This window comes from Quercus robur, chromosome 12 (genome assembly GCF_932294415.1).
Source record: "Quercus robur chromosome 12, dhQueRobu3.1, whole genome shotgun sequence".
Taxonomy (NCBI): domain Eukaryota; kingdom Viridiplantae; phylum Streptophyta; class Magnoliopsida; order Fagales; family Fagaceae; genus Quercus; species Quercus robur.
In genome coordinates, this window is record NC_065545.1 from 4,431,806 (window position 1) to 4,459,425 (window position 27,620).

The 27,620-nt window shown below is 36.3% G+C and overlaps 1 long non-coding RNA gene across 1 annotated transcript; it reads left to right on the plus strand.

Annotated features, from left to right (window-relative positions):
• The first annotated feature begins 2,940 nt into the window (after positions 1–2,940).
• LOC126710169 (uncharacterized) lies at positions 2,941–24,447 on the plus strand. Its single transcript, XR_007649587.1, has 4 exons — positions 2,941–3,463; positions 4,308–4,355; positions 18,854–18,923; positions 23,933–24,447. It is a non-coding gene; the product is annotated as an uncharacterized LOC126710169 (long non-coding RNA).
• The last annotated feature ends 3,173 nt before the right edge of the window (positions 24,448–27,620 follow it).

A 27,620-nucleotide genomic window follows, 5' to 3' on the forward strand; every position in this document is an offset into this window, starting at 1 on the left:
GAAGAGGTTGAGACTTTAAGGGAGGAGAATAAGTACAAAGCTGGGGGACCAAGCAACAGGTTAAGATTCTTTATAATGATAATGGGGAACCTTTTATTATTCACGTTAGCAATTCATTCACGGGTTTGTTTGCTGTCGTCCTTTGGAAATCACTCCTATGTTTTGTTTTCCAAAATTGAAGACAAAAATCAAGAAATTAAATATTTAGAGTAAATGATTGGTGTAATTAATAATATTAATATGAAATTCAAAATCAAATATTTATGTGATAAATTGATAGTTGACCTCTTTTTAAATTTTATAAATCTCATTATAAAAATGATCTCTCTCTTTAAATGTGTTTATCAATAAAGCGCATTCAAGATTTTCGTTTAATTTGTTTTGATGTTATTGTTTTCTAAAAAATGAGTCACTTTTCTAAAATGTATTATTTGAAAAAATCAAAAATTATCTTATTTTTCTATATTTAGTAGGGATATTAAAAATGAGTTGGAATATTATCTCTTAATTTTTCTTATTTAATTTGTTATGAGATAGAGTTGTTTTATAATAAATTTTTAGCAGAAAACAACCTCTTAAAAATAACTCATACTTTTAATACTATTTTATGTTGATCATATATAATTTTTTATTGACTTTTTTTTTAAAGAGATAATTACAACATGTTTTTTTTTTTTTTTTTTTTTTTTTTTACAAGATAGAATTCTACTCTAGCCTAATCTAAGTGTATATGTGTGTGAAGCTCCCTCCTGGAGACTTGAATCCCGGCCCTTGCCCCCACACTCCACAAGCACTTATACTTGTGGAGTGACCATCGCACCAAGGGAGTGCGGTGGTAATTACAACATGCTGCTAACTTTGTACCTTAAACTCTTTCTCCTCTAGACCTCCAAACACTTTGTGTATAGAGAATTGCCAATTCAATTATAAGGTCTCTTAGCTATTGACCTAGCTAATACTATCAAGTATAAGAAAGCACAAAAAATTATCTTCATATGAGTTTTACAATACAAACAATAGGACTTACCTTAGTTTGTACTGTAATTAACTTTCTACTTTGTAAAAAACCAGAAAGTAGGCGATTGAATTTCACTTTTTCCAAAGAACATATATAAAATGATTTGTTTCTAGTGAAATTGACCACAAGATATTAAACATGAGACTTGCATTACGACTTAAATATTGACAAAAATTGCAACTATCGTGACTCAAGCTGTATCTCTTTGAATTTTTTTTTATTGGATATCTCTTTGAAAATTAATTAAGCGCAACTTTCTATAAAAAATTATGTAGGCTTTAAAGTTTAAACTTTTTTTTTTTTTTTTTTTTTGAGGAACAGGTAGGCTTTAAACTCAAACTCAACTTTCTTATTTTAATTTTATAAAATAATCATATTTATTTCTTTTGATGGAAGACTAACGCTTAAGCCAAAAAAAGGATGGAAGACTAACGTATGTCAAGTAATAAATACCTTAACGTAAATGTAAAGTTTTGATAAGATGGAAGTCTGACGCTATGTTAGATGGAAGTCTGACGCTATGTTGGTTGGTTGGAGAAATGGGGCAAGAAATGTTCCGTATATTATTTGTGATATCAACTCATTAATAATTGGGCAAATTATAAAGTTAAGCTCTTCACTTTACATCAAATTTTAATTTAGTTCATAACTTTTTAATTATGTCAAATTGATTTTTAACTTTTTTTATGTCATATCAAGTTAGTCCTTAATGTTATCATTTGAATGGAAAAAAGTTGATATGTCAAATGAAATAATAAAAAATTATTTTTTATGTCACGCCAACCTCCAACTGTACCACTACATCAAATTAAAAAAAAAATTAATTAAAATCTGCACATGTGGGATCAAATTTGGGGAAAACAGCAAGAATAAAGAAAAAGAAAAATCTAAATTCGGAGGAATACCCATTTGGGATTTGGACCAGTTGAAGAAATCTAAGAGGCATTTGGGGTCATCCACCTAATTTTGGTGTAGAACAAACAGAACCACTTCTAGGTTTAGCTGGTTCCTCAAAAAAAGAAAAAAACTTCTAGATTTAGCTTCATGGGTATGTCTAAGGAATAAGGATGCTATGAAAGACCGCCAGTTGTCATGTCCAAGAAAGTTAGAGATTTCCCAAGAAATATCTTGGATATCATTGATGTTGGTGAATGGTGATGCCACAAAAGTCAATAGATTTTAAGGGTCTTCTTCCTTGATCTTGGATGAGAAATGGGAATCTAAGTAAGAGACTCCACATGACGCTACAGTACCAACTTGCCTTTAGCTCTGTAATACCAAAAACTAATGAAAATACACAAATTTGAAAGAACACCATCATGTGTTGTGTTGTGCGGCTTGTGCCTCACACTTCTCTTCTAATTTGGAATCCACACAAATGAAAAAACCCGCTGCCAGATGATGGGTTGTGGTTATGGTTGTGGTTGTGGACTTAGAGCATCTGCATCAATAGGTGCAAAATTTCTATCTATTTTGTGTAAAAAAAACATTTTTTTTCTTCTATTTTACACACTCACACCAGTTTGTCTATTTTACTATCTCATTACAAAAAACGCAAGCTTTATTTGCATTTTTTTAAGCAGTGTTTAAAAAAATGCAGCTATAGAATGGCTTTGAGCCGCGTTTGGCAAAAACGCAGCTACACCAACTGCATTTACCAAATGTAGCCCAAAGATCAGCTCTATAGCTGCGTTTCTTGATGTTTTAGTTGCGTTTTGCTAGGTTGGGCTTAAGCTGCATTTTAGAAACGCGACTATAGACCCATCTAGTTTTTTTTTTTTTTTTTTTAAATTTATTTTTTATTTTTAAATATGTGCTAAAGTTGCGTTTACACAACACAACTATAGGTCTGTCCAAAAACTGCATTTAAGAGTCAAACGCAGCCATAGGCACCCCTAAAGCTGCGTTTATATAAACCCGACTTCAAGCATGTCTATGCTGCATTTCTATAAACGCGACTACAGGACCCAGTATAAATGAAAAAAAAAAAAAAAAATACCCCTGAGTTCTTCGAACACCTTAAGCCACTATCTGTCTAACCCTTTCAAACTCCTTAAGCCGTGGTTAGACCCAATCTGCAACTCCCAACTATTCATGCCCTCTCTACCACCGATCCTACTCACCGGCGCCGACAAAGCCCAATCCTCCATCACCAGCGTTGCCTTGGGTCTCTCCCTTTCTCTCTCCAACTCTCAATCTCACTTAAGACACTTTCACCATCTCTCTCACTCTCTCCCTTTGACTCCCAAACCCTCACCTTCAACCCACTCCTCTCTACCACCGATCCCCTTCACCGGCACACGAGCACTCTTCTTCGTCTTTGTTCACCTTCTTTCCCACTCTTTCCCTTTGACTCCCAAACCCTCACCTTCGATCCTTATCTCGATGACATATTTTTGATCCTCCTGACCATGCTGCTGTCGACAAAGCCCAGGCCTCCTAACAGTAAGTTTTTAAATTTTTTTTGTTTTAATTTTTGGTTTAGGGTTTTGATTTTGGGTTTAATTGGATTTTTTTTAGGGATTTGCTTCATGGGGTTTTTATATTTTGTTGTTTTCTTTCAAGAACAAAAGGGCCTCTCTCTCAGTCTCACTCGGACCTCTCTTCATTACCATTTGATTCTGTTTCAGGCATCAATTCTTGACTTTTAGTTGCTTTTAGCTCAAGTTGTAGCTTTTAGTTGCTTTTATCAGCAACTCACACACACCCCATTAGCACCACACACATGCAGCACCACACGAATGCCTCATCAGCACCACATGCATTCATCATCAGCCCCATACACATGTAGCACTCATCATCAACACCATACACATGCAGCACCACACACACACACCACACTCCTAACACAAACTCAAGCTCAGGTTAAGCTTTTGAACTTGAGATCCAACAAAATTTCATTATCAAATGCTTAAATCTCCAAAATCAAGTAAGCAAATTACAACTTTGTCACGCTTATAGTCCCACCTATTATATTAACCATTGTTCAAATTACAACTTAGCTTTTATAATATTGCTTCCAAATATTACATTTCTGATAACTCTCTCTCTCCCTACCTGGGTTTATAGCCTCACATTTAACCTATTCATTTTCTGAGTTACACATATGCATGATATTTGTTGGGATGACAATTGTTATACTTGTCCATTTCTATGTTTAGTAAACATCTATATATATATATATAGATATATATATATATATATATACATATATATTTGGAAATGTGATTGTTTAGATTTTAAATCAATATGTGACATTGACTTGATATTATGCCCGCTTAAATTTCAGTTGGCACTTTTCAAGAATAGGAAGAAAGAGAATCTCTTTGCAAATCGGGTATTAAATCTTTTCATTTTGCCTTTTTATATACTTGTCTAGATGGATATTGTAACAATATCTTAGTATTATACTGATGGTATCTATTAATTAGAATTTAAAGCAAATCTAAACTCTCTAAATGCGTGATAAGATATTTTTATATTTTTGTATCAATGATTTTGTGTGTACAATAGTCACTTGCTTTGAGGGGAGGGGATCAGGTTCTGTTTTAAGCTTTGAGTCGAATCAGTTGATTTGAGGCATGCATGGATTTAATTTAATAATTATTCGCTTTAATGAATTGAACAATGTACGTCTTAGCAAGTAGCAACATTTTACCTAAAATAACAGTTGCATATATCGCTTTATCGGAAGTTGTTAGTTGTTAGTATATTATATTGAAACTAAAGTTTGACACCACTCTTTTTGCTAGAAAGTCGGTTAAAAATTCTTATATTGTCAAGGAATTTTCTTATCTAGTAGTTTTAATTAGTGCTAAAGAGTCTTCTTATCTCTTAAGTCTTTCCAATTTTAGACAATGCATTAAGTATTAAAACTTAAATCAAGTACGATACTTTAAATTTTATATATATATATATATATATATATATAAAGTGCACAAAACTAATTAAGTAATAGTTGAAACTTAGTAATTAAAGAAGGATATTATAATTTCAAGTATCAAAGGGTTCGATCAGAGTGATATATATACATCACTCCACTGGGATTCACTAAAGCTATATGCTCCTTGAGATTCTTGTCATGGGATTAACAGGTTTTTGGTTAAATTCAAATTTACCAGTATGAAGTCGAATTCCCAGGTTATTTGTTTTCAGCGTGTTGTGCTATTCATAGTTCGTACACATACATAATACTAACATATCAGTAAATAAATACGTCAATATGGACACAATATGATATTAAATACAATAATATGATAATTTTTGAAAAATTAGAACATGAATTTAAGACATGACATAATATGGCTATGGAAATTTTATATTTTTTTCATTAATTTTGAGTTTTTAGAATAAAACAACCATCAAAATCTTGCAAAATATATAACTAAACAAATGATTTTTAAGAAAAAATAGAAGGGTTTTTTTTTTTTTTTTTTTTTTTCCCAACGCACTTATTGTTATTTTCTTTTTTCCGAGTTCTAGTATCCAACTCTGCATGTCCTATACTAAACCTAGGTCTCTCTCAACCAGTCCTACATTCATGCACTTCTGCACAAGGTTGCAAAATTTGTACATTGACTGCTAAATTGAACACTTTGTCTTTGTGCGAAACTACACCACATCTAGGACTAGAAGAAAAAAAACTTTGCCATTCCCTGATTGAAAGCAAAATAACACACACGTAGCAGACAACATGATCAACACCAAAACAAATGAATAGTTTCCACAAAACTACGCGTTCAAAGGAGTACAAAGAACTTGCCAAGTAAAAACAAAAGAGTACAATAAGGACGGGTTAACTAAATTGAGATTCTTTGGAATAAGGTTGAAGTGGCGGTTAATTCTAGCCAGACCAAGACATCTTTGGCAGCTCTCGCTCTTTGCCTTACACTGCTATTCTTTCATTTTGCAATACACATGCAACTGTTTTGGTTGTATGTGAAACTTTATGATTTCTCTGATATCTTGCGGACGAAAAGCATTTGGTCACATGCCAATCCTTTCGGCCATTTCATGGCTTGTAACCTGCTTTGAATGAGGACTAAGGCTCACCATATAAGGCTTCATTTAAAAGATAAGGTACTAAAATTCGTTTTCAACAAAATCGACTTGGGCATAAAACAAATGATTTAAATATAAGATATTAAGATTAGATATTGTGGGGCCAGAGAATTTGTGGTCCTGGCCCACTTTATATTAGAGCCCAAGACCCAAGACCCAAGCCAAGGAAATCTATTGCCGAGGACGCATAATGAAAGCCCCAAAAAAGCCCAAGGATGTGGTTGAGAACGATCTCACGCTCAGCATCCCATAGGACACCTAAAGAAAAAGGACGAGCTCAGTGCAGGGGCAGGACAAGTGAAAAAGCTGCCAATTTTGTGATAAAGAATTCTGCGTCTGACAGGTCCATGCTCTTGACCATGCTATTCAACATTTACGTCTATTTCCCAACCACTCTAGGTATGGGCTGATAGGACAAGTCTCCATCCCAGAAAGTGAAACTTACACGTGGACATTGAAAGAAAAGTAACTACTAGTATATAAGGGAAGAAGAACCAAGGGAGAAGGGGATTCCCCCCCCCCCCCCCCCAAGGGGAGTAAGTCCTAAAAGAGGGAGAATGGGAAGAACACTAAGCTCCTCGGACGGATTCCAAGGACAAAAACCCCACAGGTCACACCGAAAGAAGGTTTTGTCAGCCACACCAGGTCCACCCTCATATAAACTTCCACAAAAACCATGATCAGATCGCTGTCCAGTGACCAAAGTCAAGCCTTTCAAGCCCACACTCTACAAATCACATTATTCGGGCCCTTTACGTACGAGCCCAATGTCATTCTTGGGTCGTTAACAATCGTGTCCTTACAATTGGCGCCGTCTGTGGGAAGGCTTGCGCGTTAGCACAGGTGGTGGCGGAGTCAAGCCTCTGTCAAACAAGGGTCTGCGAAAGCTCCTCCATTTCCAGCAACACACTGTTGTTGTCCCGACATAAATTTCAGCTAGGGGCTACACCTCGTAGTTTCAATGGCACGGGCAGCTCTAGGGGCTTCCAACATCAAGCTAACGCCCCCCACCTTGGTCGAGGGGCCAATCCTCGAAAAAAAAATGATATAAAGGAAAACTACAAGTTTTGGATAGAACCAAGGCCTTGTATGGTCCTCGGACTCAAGCCTATAGGGAAACCAACTACTTAAAAGAAAAGTTACAAGTTTTGGACAGAGCCAAGGCCTTGTATGGTCCTCGGACTCAAGCCTATAGGGAAACCAACTACTTAAAAGAAAAACTACAAGTTTTAGACAGAGCCAAGGCCTTTTATGGTCTTCGGACTTAAGCCTATGGGGAAACCAACTTCTTAAAGGAAAAATTACAAGTTTTGGACAGAACCAAGGCCTTGTATGGTCCTCGGACTCAAGCCTATGGGGAAACCAACTACTTAAAAGAAAAATTACAAGTTTTGGACAGAACCAAGGCCTTGTATGGTCCTCGGACTCAAGCCTATGGGGAAACTAACTACTTAAAGGAAAAACTACAAGTTTTGGACAGAACCAAGGCCTTGTATGGTCCTCGAACTCAAGCCTATGGGAAAACCAACTACTTAGAAGAAAAATACTGAGTTTTGGACACAACCCAGACGTTGTATGGTCCCCGGACTCTGTCCCATGGAGGGGTTACCCATTAATAATGGGGTTAATCCCTAGACCGAATGAAAGTCCCGGTCTATCCTCGAATCCTCAGTACCAAGGGAACTAATGCGAATGTGTTGGGGTCCGGTACAACCATACCTCAATCCTCGAATCAGAGGCCAGATGTTATCAAAAACACGGCCAAAGTTCCTCACTACTCGGCAACCCTCTCGGATGGTTTATTTTGGGTTTCTCATTCTCAGACGACTACCTTATGCGCATTATGGAGCACTCAGCTGTTATCTCGATTAGTCTCATAAGTTTAATCTACTGTGGGTTGGTATTATTATATTTTGAAAGTTCAAATATGTGTATAAACACCCTTGAACGTTTAGACCCCCAAATTACAACTTAACCAATTCAAGCAATATGTCAAACAACAAGTGTGCGAAAAATTAACATAAACTATAATATGGAATTGGAAAAACTATCTAAACCACATTAAAATCACAACCCATAGCAGATAATAAAAGGCAAAGATAAAAGGGAAGGAAGATGCAAACACAAAGACAACATGCGATGTGTTATCGAAGAGGAAACCGAAGCCCTCGGTGTAAAACCGCTTCGCCGCCCTGCAAGCGGTAAACAATCCACTAGAAAATATAGTTGGGATACATGGACAGCAATAGACCCTCTAAGCCTAATCTACCCAGTGCACCTAAGCCCTCCAAGTTTCTTGCTCCAACGAGGTTGCGCCGAATCTTTTTCTTTTCTAGCTTCCCGGATTCCGCTACTAGACTGTAGCATCAACCAATGTAGATTGGTTCCTTCCTAACTGCTTCCTAGAAATTCAAACAGCCCTCTCATAGTGATGAATATGGTGAGAACAAGGTTTGGTAAAAGGCCTCTCAAGGATTTGACCATGGAGAGGAAGAGAGTTGAGGAATTTGAAGAGACTCTAATGTATAGATTGTGGGTGAATCAATCTTGTTTTTCTTTAGGGTTTCTCTCTCAAAATTCTCTTTGGAAGCTCTCTTACATTTGTGGGTAAAAAGGGTATTTATACTGGAGTGAGAGAGGAATGTGAAACGTCAGGTTTTACAAAACAGGGGTGGCTCGCGGCTTGACGTCGCGACTTGACTAAGTTGCGAGATCCAGTCGTGAGATAACCGTATGGCCAGTTGTCCTGTTTTGTCCTGTAGTGCTCCAGCTAGCATGACTGTTCACCTTCCGGCATGCTTGGCATGTGTGCTGCGTCTGGCGGCTTGCAGCCGCGAGTCACCCGCGAGGCCAAGCCGCGAGTCTCTGTTTTCTTGCACACTCTTGAGTAAACTTCACTCTATCTCACTCACTACCCTTACAACAAACCCACCTAAATACAGGGTTACTAAATGCTGAAATACAAGCAAATTTGGCAGGGAATAAAGCCAATTAGATGGTTCAATAAATTCAACCTTACAATCTCCCCCTTTGGCTATTCTGTGACAAAACCCTACAACAGACTCTAGACTTAACATGTGAGTTGGGAACAGTTGAGCAAAACTCACTCACACCTAACTCTAGTAGCTGTGAAGCACTTGAATCATATGAACATAAGACTCCTGAAACACAACAATACACTATGATCATTGTAAGCAGAAAATCGTGAAATGCATATGAAACAGGCAATACGTGATCAAGCAAAGATGGAGTTAAGAAACAAACCATGACTTGATCAACCAAGTAATCACTACAAGGTAGTGACCACAATGCTCATTCACACTTGGAATGAACACAAGGACATACAAGCTAACAAGCACAAGGCAAGATACTTGTATGCTCAACACTCAACCAATGCATAATACACAAAGTATATGCATCTAGGAACAATCCTACAAGGGCACAAGAGTGACAGTACTTAATACAAAATGCAAGACATTTAGATAGAAGTACTAATTTAAACATAGCATAAAAGGCTGCAATAAGCAAGGTACAAACCATAAAGCCTACAAAAAATGATATCAAACCCTAAAAGCTTACAAAAGCAACAAGGGTACAAATCACATTATATTGAATAAAAACTTAAACAATATAAACTAAAAGTGCTTAAAGTTTCTCCCCTTCAAAATGATGAGAAGCTGTGATGCACTAGGAACATATATACTTGTAACCTGAAACACTTGCACAAAATACATTAGATCCTCAAGGTAAAGCAAGTAATAAAAGGACAAGTATAACGTAACAAGTAAATTGCGATAAAGTAAACATGATGTGAAACATGTGAGCAACTTGATCATACACCAAAACAGTCATATAGAAATGACTACAATGATCACATAGCAAAGCAAATGATCATCCGAACATGCATTCAAAGAAGCACAATAGCATAGGGATATATGCATGTCCAAAGCACAAACATGATGCAATGAGAACAACAAAGCATAACTCAAAGCACCATAAAACCAATAAGAAAACAAACAGAACAAAGTTTTCTAGTTAACACAATGTATTCTCCCCCTTGGTATATGCATCTCCACTATGGAAAAACTCTCCCCTTACAAATGTGCATGAGAAATAGAATTTCTCCCCTTAAGGATGTGCACAAGAGTCATATAGAAATGACAAAACACTCCGGTATACTCTCTAGAGTATACTCTCCCCCTTTTTGTTAGGAATAGACAAAGGGTCAAGGAGAAACGAGGGCAAGAGATGAAGGAACGAACAATGATAATGATGCATGAGGGATGTGAGATGAATGAGAAAATGAAGCTCAAATCAAAGACAAAGTAAAATGCTACAGAGCATAAGGTAGACATGACAAGCTAAAATGAAGAAGCAAGGTCAAGACCAATGCATGACAAGGGTAGCAAAGGTGTGTGCAAGAGGTGGCTAAGTGCAATGCATGACCAATGCATGAAAAATGCACATGTGGGGAAAGGTCTGTTAAATACATAACCAATGAACCAAACATGTTCCAAATGAGGAGACATGAGAAACCCCAAAGTTTGGTACTCATCGGAGTCCATACAAGCGAGAAAATGTCTAAGAGGCATTTTATCAAACACCTAGCATGCACACTATGAACAATAATGTGAAACAATGCATGAACATCATGAAAACCACCCTTAATACATGTTCTATCTGCCACAAGGGGCCAACATCCAATGCAAATCAACAAAAGAAACCAATCCCATGAAGAAATTTAACAAAAATTAAGTTTTCTCAACCCCTATGATAAAAATCTCAACCAAGAGCACAAAACTCTTCAAAACATAATCTAAGGATCAAAATTAATGAAAAGAGTTTATAAATACCTTGGAAATGTTAATGGAATGAAAAATCATTCAAATTGGTTGGGTTTTGATGTAAAAATATTGAAAAAGGGGTTTTAGAGAGGATGGGAGAGGTTTAAAACAAGTTTTCCACAAAAAGCCCTTTAAAAAGCTGTTTCTGGGCGTTTCGCGACTGGGCGAGTCGCGAGTTTCAGTCGCGAGCAAGCCACAAGTGAGTCGCCAAAAGCTTCTGGATGAACTCGCGACTAGGGTTTCGCGACTGGCGAGTCGCCAGCTGAGCTGCGAAAAACTCTGACACCTGTTTTTCAATACAGAACATGGTTAAACAATGAAAAACAAAGTAAACACTAAACATGAACACAAAGAGTGATAAAAATCACTTCCAAAAACATATAAAATGATTAAAAATTTTTTTGGATTGAACCATATATGATTGAGTACACACACATCACATTTAGACAAGTACAATCTAACAAATGAATAAGACATTTATTGAACATTAGGCATGTGTGTTGTGTGTGTGTATCAAATGTGGAATATTCCTTAGTTTAGAGTGAAGCTTCAATGATCAATTCAATCAAGTCATACACAACTAGTACTAAGTCAAGTGGTCTATCTCAATTATAGAAATGAACATATATGACCTCCTACAAGAAAATGATTACATAAGATTGAAGCTTTTCATTTGGCTTCTTACAATTCATATCATTTGATCATTTTGAATCAATACAACTCATTTTGAGCAATACATCTCATTTTTGAGATTGATACCTGAAATTTTTGATATTTCAATTTGATGAACAAGCCTTTGGCTTTTGGGCATCAAACATTTTCAATACAAGTCGCTTTCCCTTTTTTCTAGTCAAATACTAGTATATGCGACGGCTTTTGCAGCTCATTATCTCTTTTCATTTTGAGATTTACATTTATTGAGCTCTTTAAGCAATAAAAATAAAAGAGTGGGAAGAGATATAAGCACAAGTCTACGCATGTATCAAAACCAACATGACTATTGACTAATCATTCATGACAAGCTTGAAGATCGATTTACAACAATCACACAAAGATGTCAAGATTTTTCCCACAAAGATATAAGTGCAAAAATAACAAGCTAAGCTCGTAAATGCATAAAGCTATTTGTACAAAGGTACAAGGCCAAACTCACATGTGATATGTGCTCAAACATATACGATCAAACTTTTTGAAGTTTTCACTTTTTATGTGGTTTTGGATTTTTTACTCACACAAAGCAGAAACAAAAAAATAAGATCAAGAACAAAACAATGCATACAAATAAATGCAAGATGCACAAAATGCATGATGATATGACATTTAATGCATGAAGGGTCCTACAAAGATCGAAAGAATTAGATCAAGGACCAAAAGAGCAAAAGCTCAACCATAGGAACCCTTCCTCATCCAAACGGAACGATTGTTTGGAATGAGTGTCTCAAGAGAAGTGAGACGAGGGTTGGAAGAATGAGAACCAGAGATGCACATAGTCAAGGAGTTAAGAGCATTAAACATTTTCTTTAACAACATGCTATTTTCACTCAAAACCGGTTTACTCTTTTTAGCACAACTTCCAAAAAGCTCAAGTTTTTCTTTTCTTTTCTTTTGATTCTTTTAAAAGCATGAAACTTAGAGCATTGAGGTCTTAGATGACCAAAGGCACCACAATGGTGACAAACAATGTGTTTAGGTCCACTAGGCTTTTTGGGAAGGGATCTAGCAACATGGTTTTGTTCCCTCTTCAACTTATGACATTGAGGTCTTATATGACCAATCACACCGCAATGGTGACAAGTTGGAACAAACTTAAATCCATTCAAAACCTTAGGTTGAGACCTAAACGAAGGCTTTGACTTAACAGCCTTTCTCTCCACATTTTGATTTCTTTTGTGTGGAGGAACGTATACCGATTTGTCCTTAGAGGTAGAATACACATTAGGCACAAGATCGGGTACCACAACATGATTGCAACACATATTATCATCCATTTTATCAATGGGTTCAGCAATCAAACACTTGGCATGCATCTTAAGAGATTCATTTTCACATTTTAACTCATCAACAAGTTTGTTAGACAAAACAAGTTTAGCATCCAAGTCCATATTCAAACATTCAAACTCTTTTAGCTTTTCAAGAGAATTTTCAGCAAGTTTTTTATATTTCACAACCAATTTGTTGGATTCATTGAGCTTAGCAATCAAATCATCCTTTTCACAAAATAACTTGCTTAAATTCTTTTGAAACTTCTTAGCATTTTTCTTCAAGAGTTTGTCAACAACACCCATAGATTCAAATAACATGTCATCACACTTATGAGGATTAACACTCATAGAGGCATTTTCACAAATACGTGGCATGTTACATTCATCACCAACCAAATCATGCAAAGAGGCATACAAAGCACAATCCATGGCAAATAAACACAAGGGGTCAAGGATCACACTTAGGTATTTAAACCACAACAAGTGTACTCGCTCTGATACCAATTGAAAGTTCAAATATGTGTATAAACACCCTTGAACGTTTAGACCCCCAAATTACAACTTAACCAATTCAAGCAATATGTCAAACAACAAGTGTGCGGAAAATTAACATAAGCTATAATATGGAATTGGAAAAACTATCTAAGCCACATTAAAATCACAACCCACAGCAGATAATAAAAGGCAAAGATAAAAGGGAAGGAAGATGCAAACACAAAGACAACACGCAATGTGTTATCGAAGAGGAAACTGAAGCCTTCGGCGTAAAACCTCTCCGCCACCCTCCAAGCGGTAAACAATCCACTAGAAAATATAGTTGGGATACATGGACAGCAATAGACCCTCCAAGCCTAATCTACCCAGTGCACCTAAGCCCTCTAAGCTTCTTGCTCCAACGAGGTTGCGCCGAACCTTTTTCTTTTCTAGCTTCCCGGATTCCGCTACTAGACCGTAGCATCAACCAATGTAGATTGGTTCCTTCCTAACTGCTTCCCAGAAATCCAAACAGCCCTCTCACAGTGATGAATATGGTGAGAACAAAATTTGGTAAAATGCCTCTCAAGGATTTGACCATGGAGAGGAAGAGAGTTGAAGAATTTGAAGAGACTCTAATGTATAGATTGTAGGTGAATCAATCTTGTTTTTCTTTAGGGTTTCTCTCTCAAAATTCTCTCTGGAAGCTCTCTTACATTTGTGGGTAAAAGGGGTATTTATACTGGAGTGAGAGAGGAATGTGAAATGTCAGGTTTTACAAAACAGAGGTGGCTCACGGCTTGACCTCGCGACTTGACTAAGTCGCGAGATCCAGTCGTGAGATAACCGTATGGCTAGTTGTCCTGTTTTGTTCTGTAGTGCTCCAGCTAGCATGACTGTTCACCTTCCGGCATGCTTGGCACGTGTGCTGCGTCTGGCGGCTTGCAGCCGCGAGTCACCCGCGAGGCCAAGCCGCGAGTCTCTGTTTTCTTGCACACTCTTGAGCAAACTTCACTCTATCTCACTCACTACCCTTACAACAAACCCACCTAAATACAGGGTTACTAAATGCTGAAATACAAGCAAATTTGGTACGGAATAAAGCCAATTAGATGGTTGAATAAATTCAACCTTACATATTTGATAGTCTCAATAAGTTCAAATTAATAGCTTTTTGTTACAAGGTTTCCCGCCCCAAGCATCGTTAAATAAAAATACACATGAAATATATCCATTCACAAAGTAATTACTGTAGAGAAGAAAAATATTTAGAATAAAACAGAATCATCTTTTATTAAGACAAAGAACTAGTACAACGTACAACGTACAATGAAAGAGCTTAAGTAAGCCTATACTAAAAGCTAACTACATAAGCAAAGAGAAAAGATACAAAAGAGAGGAGAAGAAGCAAAAGAAGAGCTGCAAAGAAGAAAGATGCAACAGTTCCAAAATGTTGTCTAAGGAAACCATTTCTCAATACTTTTACATGCCCATAACTCAGGCGGCAAAAGAACTTAACGTGGGATTAACACTTTTGAAGAAAAGGTGCAGGGAGCTGGGTATTCGTAGGTGGCCACACAGGAAGTTGATGAGCCTCCCTATTAGCAGCGCTCGCGATAGAGCGGATGGTGCTGATGACAGAAAATCCCACTGCTGTCGCATCAAAAATCTGACGCGACCAGTACCTGCTTCGGATTTTGACTGAAAGAGGCGGAGGAATCGCTCCCATCTTGTGAAAGCGGAGAGCAGTCTTGAGTCTCTGTCTTCCTTGCCCTGACCGCGCCATCCTAATACTCGGAGAGACCCAGTGCTTCTGGAGCGGGTGTGGTTCCTTCACCCCCACTCGTGCCTCAAACATATTACTCTAAGGTTTGATTGCACTGGAGACGAAGACTAGGAGCACAGCTGAAGGATTAAGAATTTGAAGGGGGCAAAGGGTTTTGTACGTAAAGAGAGTAACCTCCTATCCTGCTTCTTATATAGAGGGCAAGTTTGAGGCATTTAATCTATGCAGGTTCCCAAGAAATGCTACAGACGATACGATTTTTGCTCAACTCCCAACGCCGTCTGCAACCATAAAATTTGGATAGCCTCGTGAAGGGGACATATTAATGACGCACCTCGAGCACTGAAACATCGAGGACGCCGCATGAGTAAATCTAGGGGGATGCCTCATAATCCGACGCGCCTCCCATGCAAATGGAGAAACCTCGACATTAATGAAGTGCAGAGCTGGGCAAGCCATGGCTTGGGCCCGACATCACCAAAACCCTCCTCCCTAACCACGAAGTTGGGCAGTAGGATTTTGAGGGGCTATTGTGGGGTCGGAGAATTTGTGGTCCCGGCCCACTTTACATTAGGGCCCAAGACCTAAGCCGAGGAGATCTATTGCCAAGGACGCATAATGAAAGCCCCAAAAAAGCCCAAGGATGTGGCCGAGAACGATCTCACGCTCAGCATCCCATAGGACACCTAAAGAAAAAGGACGAGCTCAGTGCAGGGGCAGGACAAGTGAAAAAGCTGCCAATGTTGTGATAAAGAACTCTGCGTCTGACAGGTCCATACTCTTGACCATACTATTCAACATTTACATCTATTTCCCAACCACTCTAGGTATGGGCTGATAGGACAAATCTCCATCCCAAAAAGTGAAACTTACACGTGGACATTGAAAGAAAAGTAACTACTAGTATATAAGGGAAGAAGAACCAAGGGAGAAGGGGATTCCCCCCCCCCCCCAGGGGAATAAGTCCTAAAAGAGGGAGAATGGGAAGAACACTAAGCTCCTCGAACTGATTCCGAGGACAAAAACCCCACAGGTCACACCGAAAGAAAGTTTTGTCAGCCACACCAGGTCCACCCTCATATAAACTTCCACAAAAACCATGACCAGATCGCTGTCCAGTGACCAAAGTCAAGCCTTTCAAGCCCACACTCTACAAATCATATTGTTCGGGCCCTTTATGTACGAGTCCAATGTCATTCTTGGGTCGTTAACAATCGTGTCCTTACAGATATCGTTTTAATTAGATGCAAACTCTAAATAAATATAAAATTTCTTAAATTTACAAAGAAGATGGATTAAGATTCGTTTGATAATAGATTTATTTTCCAAAAAAAATTCTAAATATATTCTAGTTCATACAATAACATTTAGAATTTCAATTTGCTTAGAAAAATCTTAAAAAGGGGTAAAGTAAAAGTTTTATAGAAATAATATTTTTTGTCATGTCCTATATCTGCAGTTCGAATCTCAATTTCCCTTCATCATCATCTACATCTAAAAAAGATATTCTTAAAAACACTCAAAATTAAGGAAATAAAACCTTAACTCCTAAAGTATGAAAATTAAAAAAAAAAAAACTATGAAGAAATGAAGATACAATAAAAATTAACCCCTATATTAATTTAGCCCTACATAATATCCTTCAACTTGTTTGAAACTCGATATCATTTTTTTTTTTTTTTTTGGAAATTTAAATCTTCTATTTTAAATGAAAAAAATTGTTTCTCTACTAAAAAAAATTCTATATAGTCAAATAACCCCTCTAGATCAATAAGTAACTAATTAAGGGAATCTTCCTTATAGATTAAAACAACAATACAAGTTTACAATTCTTTCTTAAGATTTATAATCTCCTTACTAATAGTATGAAAAAGGTGCTTATCAATAGTATACCTGCTATGAGCACGAGGTGAAACTAAGAATTTTTAATTTTTTAGGGGACGATGAGTTATGGTATTGATACATATTATATATATATATATATATATATATATAAATATTAGAATAAGCCATAATTCATAAATATATTACATATATACATAATTAATTATCAATTTTCTTGTATATATATTGACTATTTTTTTTATAGGACTTATCATTTTTCAAACTCTAATAAGTATGCAAGTTATATTCTCTTATGATAATTATGCTCGATAATGATATTTCTTAGAATAAAATTTAACTATTTTCATGTATTTCTCGAGTGAAATTTTTTAAAATTTCCTTTTCAATATAAATTATAAAATTGATATAAGCTTGATGAGTAGGTCATAGATTTCATGGAGTCCACAAGTTATATTCTCACCATTAGCTTGAATTATTGCCTTAGAGCTTACACTCACGTCATAATACTTATTTACCAAGTAAAACCAATTCTATGCACATGCTATTAAAATATATTATAATAAGACCCTAATTCGACTATATGAATGTTGTAAAACACATAAAATCAAGAAAATAAAACCCTAACCCTTTAAAATCTAAAAATTACATAAAAATATAAAAGATTAATAAACATATGTATAAGTTAACCCCATATTTGTTCCTACATAAAGCTTAATAAAATTCCTTCAACTATTTTTTTTTTTTTTTGAGAAACAAAATTCCTTCAACTAAACTGCATGCAATTATTTCAATCAGCATGTCACATATATGACGAAAAACGAAATTTAAAGTTTAAATGGACCATATTGGCACAACTAGCTGGATGGTGTATGTATGACTCAAAACTGATGCCATATGAAATTAAAGAGGGGGATGGGGACCCGATAACCTGTTATGGCATGTTCTACACATAGACAAATGAATCTCTTTCTTTCACTGGTAATTTGCAAGATGACTCGTTTCATTATGTTTTGTGTTGCATCTGCAATTTAGTTAAATACGACTGCAAGCATGTAAATTTTAAATTAGAAACTTCTCGATTGATGTTAGAAGCAACATAAAAACATTAAACTTGGAGTTAGAATATCAACGTAAGGAATAAAATGGTCTAACCAAATGCTGGAACACAATAACTTATATAAAGAAATAGGATTCTCTTTCCAATGGAGAGTATTGATCTTTCTCATAGACATAGCTTACATTGAAAACTTATTTAATAGAAAAATACATCTCTTACTATGGAAATTAAATTCCAGGAGAATTTTATTGTCTTAGTATCTTACCTGGGGTTTCTCAAAAAAAAAAAAGTATCTTACCTGGAACATGAAGCCAGTTTTGCACGACCCTATGATTTTGAAGCAATAAGCTTCATAAACTGAATTTCCACTTGCAAGCAGCGTCCCTTGCTATTTCAGATAATTGTATGTAGATTGATTTGGTCAGTTGTGCTTGTGGGTTTGGCATATATATGTAGCACCCCCAACTATGTTGATGCTAGGGACTGATCAACCATGGTCACCTTACATGTTGATTTTTGCTTGGTCAATTTATTTTTGAATTTTGCAAGTGTATAATATTGGCACACAATAACAATTAATGATTCTTGATGAGGTCAGCGGTGAATTCAAATATGTATTTGCAGATTTTATTACGAAGTAAAATAAAAATACTCATATTTGGGAATTGCTATAATATAAAGCTTTCTTCTACGTCTTACATGTGTACATGATTGAATTTCATTGTGGACATGTGGTCCAATCTTCAACATCTTACCGTACTTCTTGTTTATTTGTGCTTCTTATAGGGGGTTTCAGGTTGGAGACATTGAGCCACCTGCGATTCTTTTTCAACTTCCACTGCTTGCTGAAGATAAGGTAGCTTTCTTTTCATTACTCGCTTTGTGGGAAATGCACATGTGTGTAATATATGATTACGAAAAAAAAAAAAAAAAAAAAAAAGGTAGGACAAACTTTAGCTACAAAATTAGTTGTAGGCTTAGGCCATAAACTTACTTAATATCTTTTTATTGGATGTGAATTTTGACAAACCCACCATTGGATTACATCTTTTTCTTATATCCTCCATGCTTGCAAAATTTCAATAAAATTAAAGATCAATAGCTATGTCATCAATAAATTTTGAAAAATTGCAATTTTTTTAATTTAAAATTATGCACAAAATATAAACTTATAGATCATATAATAAATAATATCCAATTGACTCAAAATTTAATATATGTATTAAGAGCGTAAAAATCATGCAATTCAATAGTTACATTTTCAAAATATGTTCTAATATTTTTTGTATTGAATGAGTTTGTAGCCTTAAGCTACAACTAGTTTTGTAGCTAAATTTTGTTCAAAAAAGTATTCCCTAAGCTAGCTATAGCTGCATTTTTTGTAAATGTAGCTAAAACAAAATACTTATAGCAGCGTTTTTAAAAATGCAGCTATAGGTCCCCTCTGTACTAATAAGTACTTATTACAATTAGAGGGGACTTATAGTTATGTTTTTAAAAACGCTGCTATATTAGTTAAAGATTTTTATTTCTATTTATTTAAGTTATGCTTGATTTAGTGTTATTATCTATGAAAATTGAAAGCATAGGTTACTCTGGAAGTAGTGTTATATATATGTTCTATGAAAATCTAAGCATAGTTGGGTATGAATCTAAGTAGTGTTATATTTGTTTGTAATAAGTCACATATTCTTAACAAATCACCTATGAATCTAATTTTAAGGTTTATTGGCTCCGCATTACCAAATGTTGTTGTAGGTCAGATTTTGTAAATCTTATATACCAATGGATAAAAGTTGGATGAAGAAAAGGAGGGGTGACAGGGAATATATTCAAGGTGTACTTAGATTTGTGGAATTTGCATCTTTACATGCACGCGATGGGAAGATCTTATGTCCTTGTACCAAATGTGTGAACTTGAATTTAGTACCGCCCAGGGTGGCACGTGAACATCTGTGGAGTAAAGGGATGCTTGGAAGTTACACACATTGGAAATTTCATGGGGAATCGGCGACTGTGCCAACAGCCCCTGAATGTGGGAGTAATTATGTGCAAGACTCCCATGAACAATACGGTGACTTCCGTGGGATGTTGCATGATTTGTGCCCCATGCATGAAATGGCAGCTGAACTAATGGAACAAGGTGAAACTGCACAAACACTGGCTGAAGGTCCAAATGATGGTGCATAAAAGTTTTACAAAATGATAGATGATGTGGATAAACCTTTATATGCTAGTTGTACAAAATTTAGCATATTCTCAGCCATCGTTGTGTTGTTCCAGTTGAAGACTCTTTGTGGTTGGACGAACAAGTCATTTACTATGTTGCTTCAAGTCCTAAAAGATTTACTTCCTTCAGACGCTAAGTTGCCAAAGGACCATTATGAGGCTAAGAAGATAATTTGAGATTTGGGTTTGGGTTATGAGAAGATTCATGCTTGTCCCAATGATTGTATGTTATTTTGGAAGGAGAATGTTAACCTTGAGGCGTGTCCTTGTTATGCCGTTTCAAGGTGGAAAACAAATGAGGCATCCATTACAGGTAATAATGCCTCATCTAGTAAGGGAAAGAAGAAAGCTGCAAAGATCCTATAGTGGTTCCCCTTAAAGCCAAGATTACAGTGACTGATTTTGTCACCCGACCTGGCTAGTTCTATGAAATGACATGTTAATGGTTGTACAGATGATGGGATAATACGGTATCCTGCTGACTCAGATGCATGGAAAATGTTTGACACTACGCATTTACAGTTCTCGTCTGAGCCTCGTAATGTTAGACTTGGATTAGCTGCGGATGGATTTAACCCCTTTGGAATTATGAGTACTACTCACAGCACTTGGCCTGTCATGCTGGTCCTTTACAATCTCCCACATTGGCTGTGCATGGAATGATCATCTTTGATTCTATCACTAGTTATTCTTGGTCCTACATCGCCAGGGATTGCAATAGATGTGTACTCGCAACCCTTAGAAGAAGAACTGAGGGAATTATGGGATGTTGGAGTAGAAGCGTATGATGCATCTTCAAAAAATGTATTCCAATTTCGTGCAGCATTGATGTGGACTGTACATGATTTTCCTGCATACGTAGATGTGTCAGGTTGGAGTACGAACGGTAAGTTTGCGTGTCCTTGTTATGCCTCAGAGACCAACTCTCGATATTTAAAATATGGCCACAAATTCTATTACATGGGACATAGGCAATGGTTGGATAGTGACCACGAATTTCGGGAAGAAGATATGTTATTTGATGGATCTACTAATATGTGAGTGGCTCCTGTGCCACCAGTTGTGTCAGACATACTTGTGGACACTGAAAATTTAGTTGGATGTTGTTTGGGGAAGAAATGTCAACTTCTTTACAACAAAAGAAAGAGAGATGAGGAAAACCAATGTGCTTGGAAGAAGAGAAGTATATTTTTCTGCTTGCCTTATTGGGAGGATCATAAGTTATGACACAATCTTGATGTCATGCATATAGAGAAGAATGTGATGGACAATATACTTGGCATAGTGCTGAACTTGAAGGACTGGACAAAGGATAATTACAAGGCACGCATTGACTTGGCGGACATGGGAATAAAGAGTGAACTCCACCTACAACGAAAAGGTGATGATAAGTATACAATACCGCCCGCATGTTTTCATATGACTGCATTAGAGAAAGATGGTTTCTTGCAAGCTTTGCGGGATGTAAAAGTGCCTAATGAATATGCTTCCAACATCTCACGCCGTGTTAATCTAAAAGAACGCAAGATTTCTAGTTTAAATAGTCACGATAATCACATCTTGATGCAACAACTCCTTCCAATAACTTTACAAGGATCTTTGGCATCGCACGTTACTGGGCTTTTGATAAAGCTAGCTTGTTTCTTAAGAAAAATTTGTTCCAAAACCCTTACGGTTTCAGATGTTACGAATGCTGAGGCAGAGATTGCAGTCACGTTGTGTGAATTGAAAAAGATATTTCCTCCATCTTTCTTCACTGTGATGGTACATTTGGTCATGCACTTAGCTATTAAAGCAAAGATTGGTGGTCCTGTTCAGTATCGTTGGATGTACCCTATTGAGAGGTAAGTCGTATGTAATACATGTATAGTATGAGCTTCATGTGCGCTTCCTAATAGCTAGTGTCAATTACTAATCTTCTCATGCACATTATAGGTACCTTTCACACCTTAAGTCTTACGTAAGAAATAGGGTTGCTCCAGAAAGGTGTATTGCTGAAGGATACATAGTGGAGGAATGCTTAACGTTTTGTTCAAGGTATGTGGAAGGAGTTGAAACTATATTCAATCGACCCACGAGGATGATGGAGGAGTCAACAAGGGCGGTTTCAAGCGTGACACTAGAAAATAGGGAGTTAACCTAAGCTCATCGCTATGTGTTATTCAATTTCAAGAAAATTTACCAGTTTCGTGAGTAAGTACTATGGACACCAATATCACTGCATGACAATCCAATGTACGCTAGGTGTATTAACACTAATGCAATTGGCATCGCATGTAGGATGCACAAAAGTATGGTGGAGGACGAATTTCAAAGGGGCCACCATCGTATATCTGAGGCTATTATTCATAAGCACCAGATGGAAAAGTTTTGTGGTTGGTTTAGGTCTCACGTATGTATGGCATCTTCAACTTCTCAAGCTTGTAACTTTCCCATAAGTAGAATTACTATACTAATTATAATAAATTTGTTTGATTATAATAGGAGATGTCAATGACTAATTCTGATAGGGAAAGTACTTCACTTACTGATACAATTATCACACTTTCCAAAGGGCCATATACTTTAGTAAATCAACTGAAGTATTATGTCATAAATGAGTTAAAATTTAGGAGTTCGAATTTCGGGGCAAATAGAAAAACGCAAAATAGTGGAGTTAGTGTCACCACTAAAGATGGCATTACGTACTATGGTGTGTTAATAAATATTATTGAGTTGAATTATTCTAGTAATATCAGACACGTGTTATTCAAGTGTACATGGGTTGATGATCAAAATAGGAAGGGATATAAGACTGATAAGTTTGAGTTTCCTATGGTGAATTTTACACACTCCATACATGCTAGGAAGGAAATGGTGGATGAACCATATGTCTTGGCTTCTCAAGCTATATAAGTTTTTTTATATTGAAGATAAAAAGCACAAAGATTAGTATGTTGTTGTTAAAACTAAAGTCAAATATGTGTTTGATTCCGGTATTAGCCCCCATTGTGACGAGGATGACACGTATGGATTTTATGAGAACATTCTGTACAGTATAACTAGTAATGATGCTGGTAGGGAAAACCTTCGTTGGGGTTGAGATGATGTGGAGGGAATGAAAATTGATGAATCTATCTTTGGCCAAAGAGATCTTTATGAAATGGACAACTTAGATGATTGTGAGTTCATTGATGATGAGTCCAATGATAAAGATGACAACGAAGTCGAGTACAGCGATGATGAGTAGTGTAATAGGGTACTATTGTTGTATGTGTAATTATGTTATAGTTATTATTGAAATTGTAAGTAGAATTTGTAAAAGTCTATTGCGTGCAAAGTTGAACAATCTTGCATATATATGTGACAACTATGTTCCTCTTCATTTTGTTAAGAAATAACAGTTTTAACATAAGTAATTATCATGTGAAACTGTTATTTCTTCATGTTGTTGCATATATATGTTAAAATTGTTATTTCTTCATGTTGTTAAGAAATAATAGTTTTAACATATATCATTAACTTTAAAACAGTTATTTCTTCGTGTTGTTAGTATAATATTATTTTCGTGTTGTTAAAACTGTTATTTCTTCATATTGTTATTTGTTTATGTGATTGGCTATTGACTATAATTATCTTTATGTTTGTGTTGTGAAGGTGTTGTACGCAGGTATAGGGAGGAGAAAACGGCAATTGTCGTTTGTTTACGTTGGCGAAGGATCGTCACATTCCCGACAAAGGGTGGAGGCACAAGATGAGGAAGCCTATATTTCTGAGGAGGCAAGACCGGTTGCGAGTGACGCTGAGACATAGCTCTTAGGTACTTAACATGTCTTCGAATAAAAATCATATTGGTTGATCTAGACCTTGAATTCTTTAACCTGCACAAGATGGCCCCGCCAATTCAATGCTAATACACTCCGCACAACTCACACTCAAGTGGTATTGTGGTAAGGCAAAGTGAACGAGGTAGTTGACTATAAGACTCCCACCACCCTGGGGTCACTAATACATTATTAGATCAACTTGTCATCTTTGTTGTTGCTAGCTTGTCATTAAGACTAAAAATTGTCAAAGTAGGCTACTAATGCATTTGTCTTATCTCATCCATACATTACACTTCGTCTCCCTTAAAAAAACATTTCGAACACTTTCATTGTCTATTAATATGCAGGGACCATATTTGAACTTTGAAGTGTGAAATCATTTTTTTTAAACCCTCAATTTACCACAATTATGGGATTTGTAAGAAAGGAGGATGTTTGGTGTGTGAATTCAATTTACAACAGGTATAGGATAAGGGGGTTATTTCCTTTTAAAAGAAGAAGAAGGTAGTAACACTAGTCACTAGACCCTTAAATTCTTATTCTGTAAATGACACTCTAACTGCCCTGCCATAATTGTGAGTGTATAGTCCTAAGTCTTAGGAGTTTTTACAAATATCATACTTTGATTTTGACATTAACGTGAATAACAATTTGGTTCTTACTTCTTATACTTTTGATTTGAATAATTAAACCCTACAGTTTAGTTTTGTAACAAATTAAACATTTTTTTTTTCAGTTAAAATTAACAAACTTAATCACATATAAAATGTACATAATCATAAAATATGTGTATATCATATCATTAAATGTGTTAGTCTTTAACAAAAAATATTAGTAAAAAATTTAAGGGCCCTTCCTCTATGTTTAGAGTAGTTCACAATTCCTTCATTTATTTTTTAAACCAATCAATTTCCCCCCTTATGTTTAGGAAATGAGCAAATACCCCAAATTCATTACTTTTCAGTTAAATCCAATGAAATCACAATAATTACAAATGTAATATAAAAAAACAATACAATCCTCAACTTTTTCTTTTTCTTGTGGTGTACAATTGATAATTTATTCCAAAGACTCATTAGATTTAATTGAGAAAGTAATAAATTGGGGATATTTGCTTATTTCCCAAATATAGAGGGAAAAATTGGTTGGTCTCAAAGATAAGGGGGTAAATTGTGAACTACCCAAAAATAAAGGGGGAAAATTGTTTTTCCTCCAAAATTTAATTTATAACAAAACTAGAGTAGCAAAAACTAAAAACTATCTTATGAGCCCACTCAATGGAGGGGGCTTCTTACAAGCTTGTAAGCTCCAAGTGTGGGATTTACATGCTTGTGAGTTGCCTGCTCAATTGAACGACCGTAAAAGATACCTTCTCAAGACTATGTTTTTTCAAATAAGATCTTAAACTACTTGGGAAAGCGAGTCTTGATCCCAAAGAAAAATGATGTATGAAGTATGAACCCAAAGAAAAAAGAACAAAAGAACTTAAAGATATTTCTTACGGAGAATATTAATACTTTTATCTTTTTAAGATGGAAGCCTGTAGGGAGTTTTTAGAATAAATTAAAAAAAAAAAAAAAAAAGTAGAGGTTTACATTTTTCTGTATACCATAAAATTTTAACTTAATTAATGTAGAGATTTACATTTTGAGGTATACCATAAAGTAGAGGTTTACATTTTTCTGTATAACATTATTGTTCTACGTGCGTAAAGAGAAGAGAGCCTCAATGATCCATAAAGCATAAAGGAACAAGTGTCTAAACGGAATAGCTTGAAAGGTGTGAGGGTGCCTTTTTCGGGATACTCAGGTCCAAGGATCCCGAGCCTGAATGAAAAGGAAAGGATTTGGTGGACTGGGCCTTGACTCACCGCAGCTAACAAGCTGTTTAAGAATCAAGTGAATGCAGAGAATACTCCTGACAATATACAGAAAAAAATGACAAACAAGGATATCGCAGAGTGCCAAAAATTAACAACGTAAGTTCAGAAAGAAAGAAAACAAAGGATTAGCAAAACAATAAAAAAAAAAAGTGCTGTGGGGATCCTGGGAATTATGAAACAGTATTTCATTAACGCATTATCTGTTTGATTACAGAAAGCTCACTAGGACGTGATACAAGGTCCAATCAAGCTCAAAAATTACAGTCTTGAATGGCTATTTCAGCTTTCAAAACTTGCAAAGTTTGATTCTCGTTGAATCTAAGTATGTGCAATAGTGGCCTTTACAGGATATCAAGAAGCAGTATTTGTTTTCCCTCAGTATTTTCTTTCTACACAGATTTTTCTGATAGTTTTTCCTAGAGAATTTCTTCTTTCTGGTGTTTCTTTCTTTCTTTCTCGCTTTCTTTGCTACCCCCATTTCTTCATAGCCCGTCCCCCCCTTTTATAATGGAGTTTGCTGGGCTTCCCGGGGAACCATTGGTTCCCCCGTTTTGCTTTTTTGCGAACAGAGCACGTCTTGTCCATGTTGTCTTGGTAAGTCCCTTTTCCGTTTCTTCTCATTCTTTCCTTCTCTCAGTTCTGATCCTTTTGAAAGCTCCTGGTTGGCTATCTTCTTTGGGAGCGCTGAGGTATGCCCTTCTCGGCATCCCCACTTCTGGCGTCTTCTACTTTTCCTTTTCTTTCCTATTTGGGCGGAATCCCGTTCTGCCTTTTTAAAGATCGTTTGTTATCATCCTTCTTCCCTGTCTTGGTTCCCCGAGGACCCTTCTGTCTGTGCCGTGAGAAGTTGCTCGCGCTTTTTGTTTTCTTGTTTTCTCTTTTTTTTTTTTTTTTTTTTTTGTCTTCTTTCTATCGAGCTGTCCCAATCTTCCTTCTTCTTTGTGCCTGAAAGGATCCGCGCCTATTGATGGTGCCTGAGGATCCTTGCTTCTCATACTTTGCTGTGATCTTTTTTTTTTCTCTGGATGCTTTTCTTTTCTGGGCTTCGGGATCCTCTGGGCCTTTCGTATAATCCCTTTGGACTTGGCTTGGGTTTTCCTTCTGGGCTCAACTCATTCTTTTTGGGCTTAGCTTATTCTTTCTTGGGCTTATTTTACTATGATCTTTTTTTTTTTAGACCTCAACATTTAGCCCCCCGAGCTCGTGGGTTGCCTGAAGCCCACGCGTGAGTGATTTAGGTTTCCTAAGATTTTCGTGGGATCCCAGCTCTTTTCTGCTGCTTTTGGTCGCCTCCTTTTTTGCGTGTTGCGTTCTCTTATAATTATTACTTTTCGCAGCTTCCTCTTTACACGGGACGTGGCAGTTGAGTATTTGAGGTAAAACTCTCCTACCCACTTATCTCGTTTCCCATTGCTTCTCATTAATAACTGCTGATTAATCCCCTCTTCAAATTAAATTTTTTTGCAACTAGTGCGTCTTTTCATAAACTGTTTTTCCCCAACTGCTACTTGCGCCTTTATTGTAGCCGTTTCATCTTATCATTTTGCTTCTCTGAGCTTTTTTCACTCTTTGTGTTTCTCTTTCTTTTTCTCTTCTTCTCTGTTACTCTGGTCTTCCTCCCTTTCGCACTTTCAAT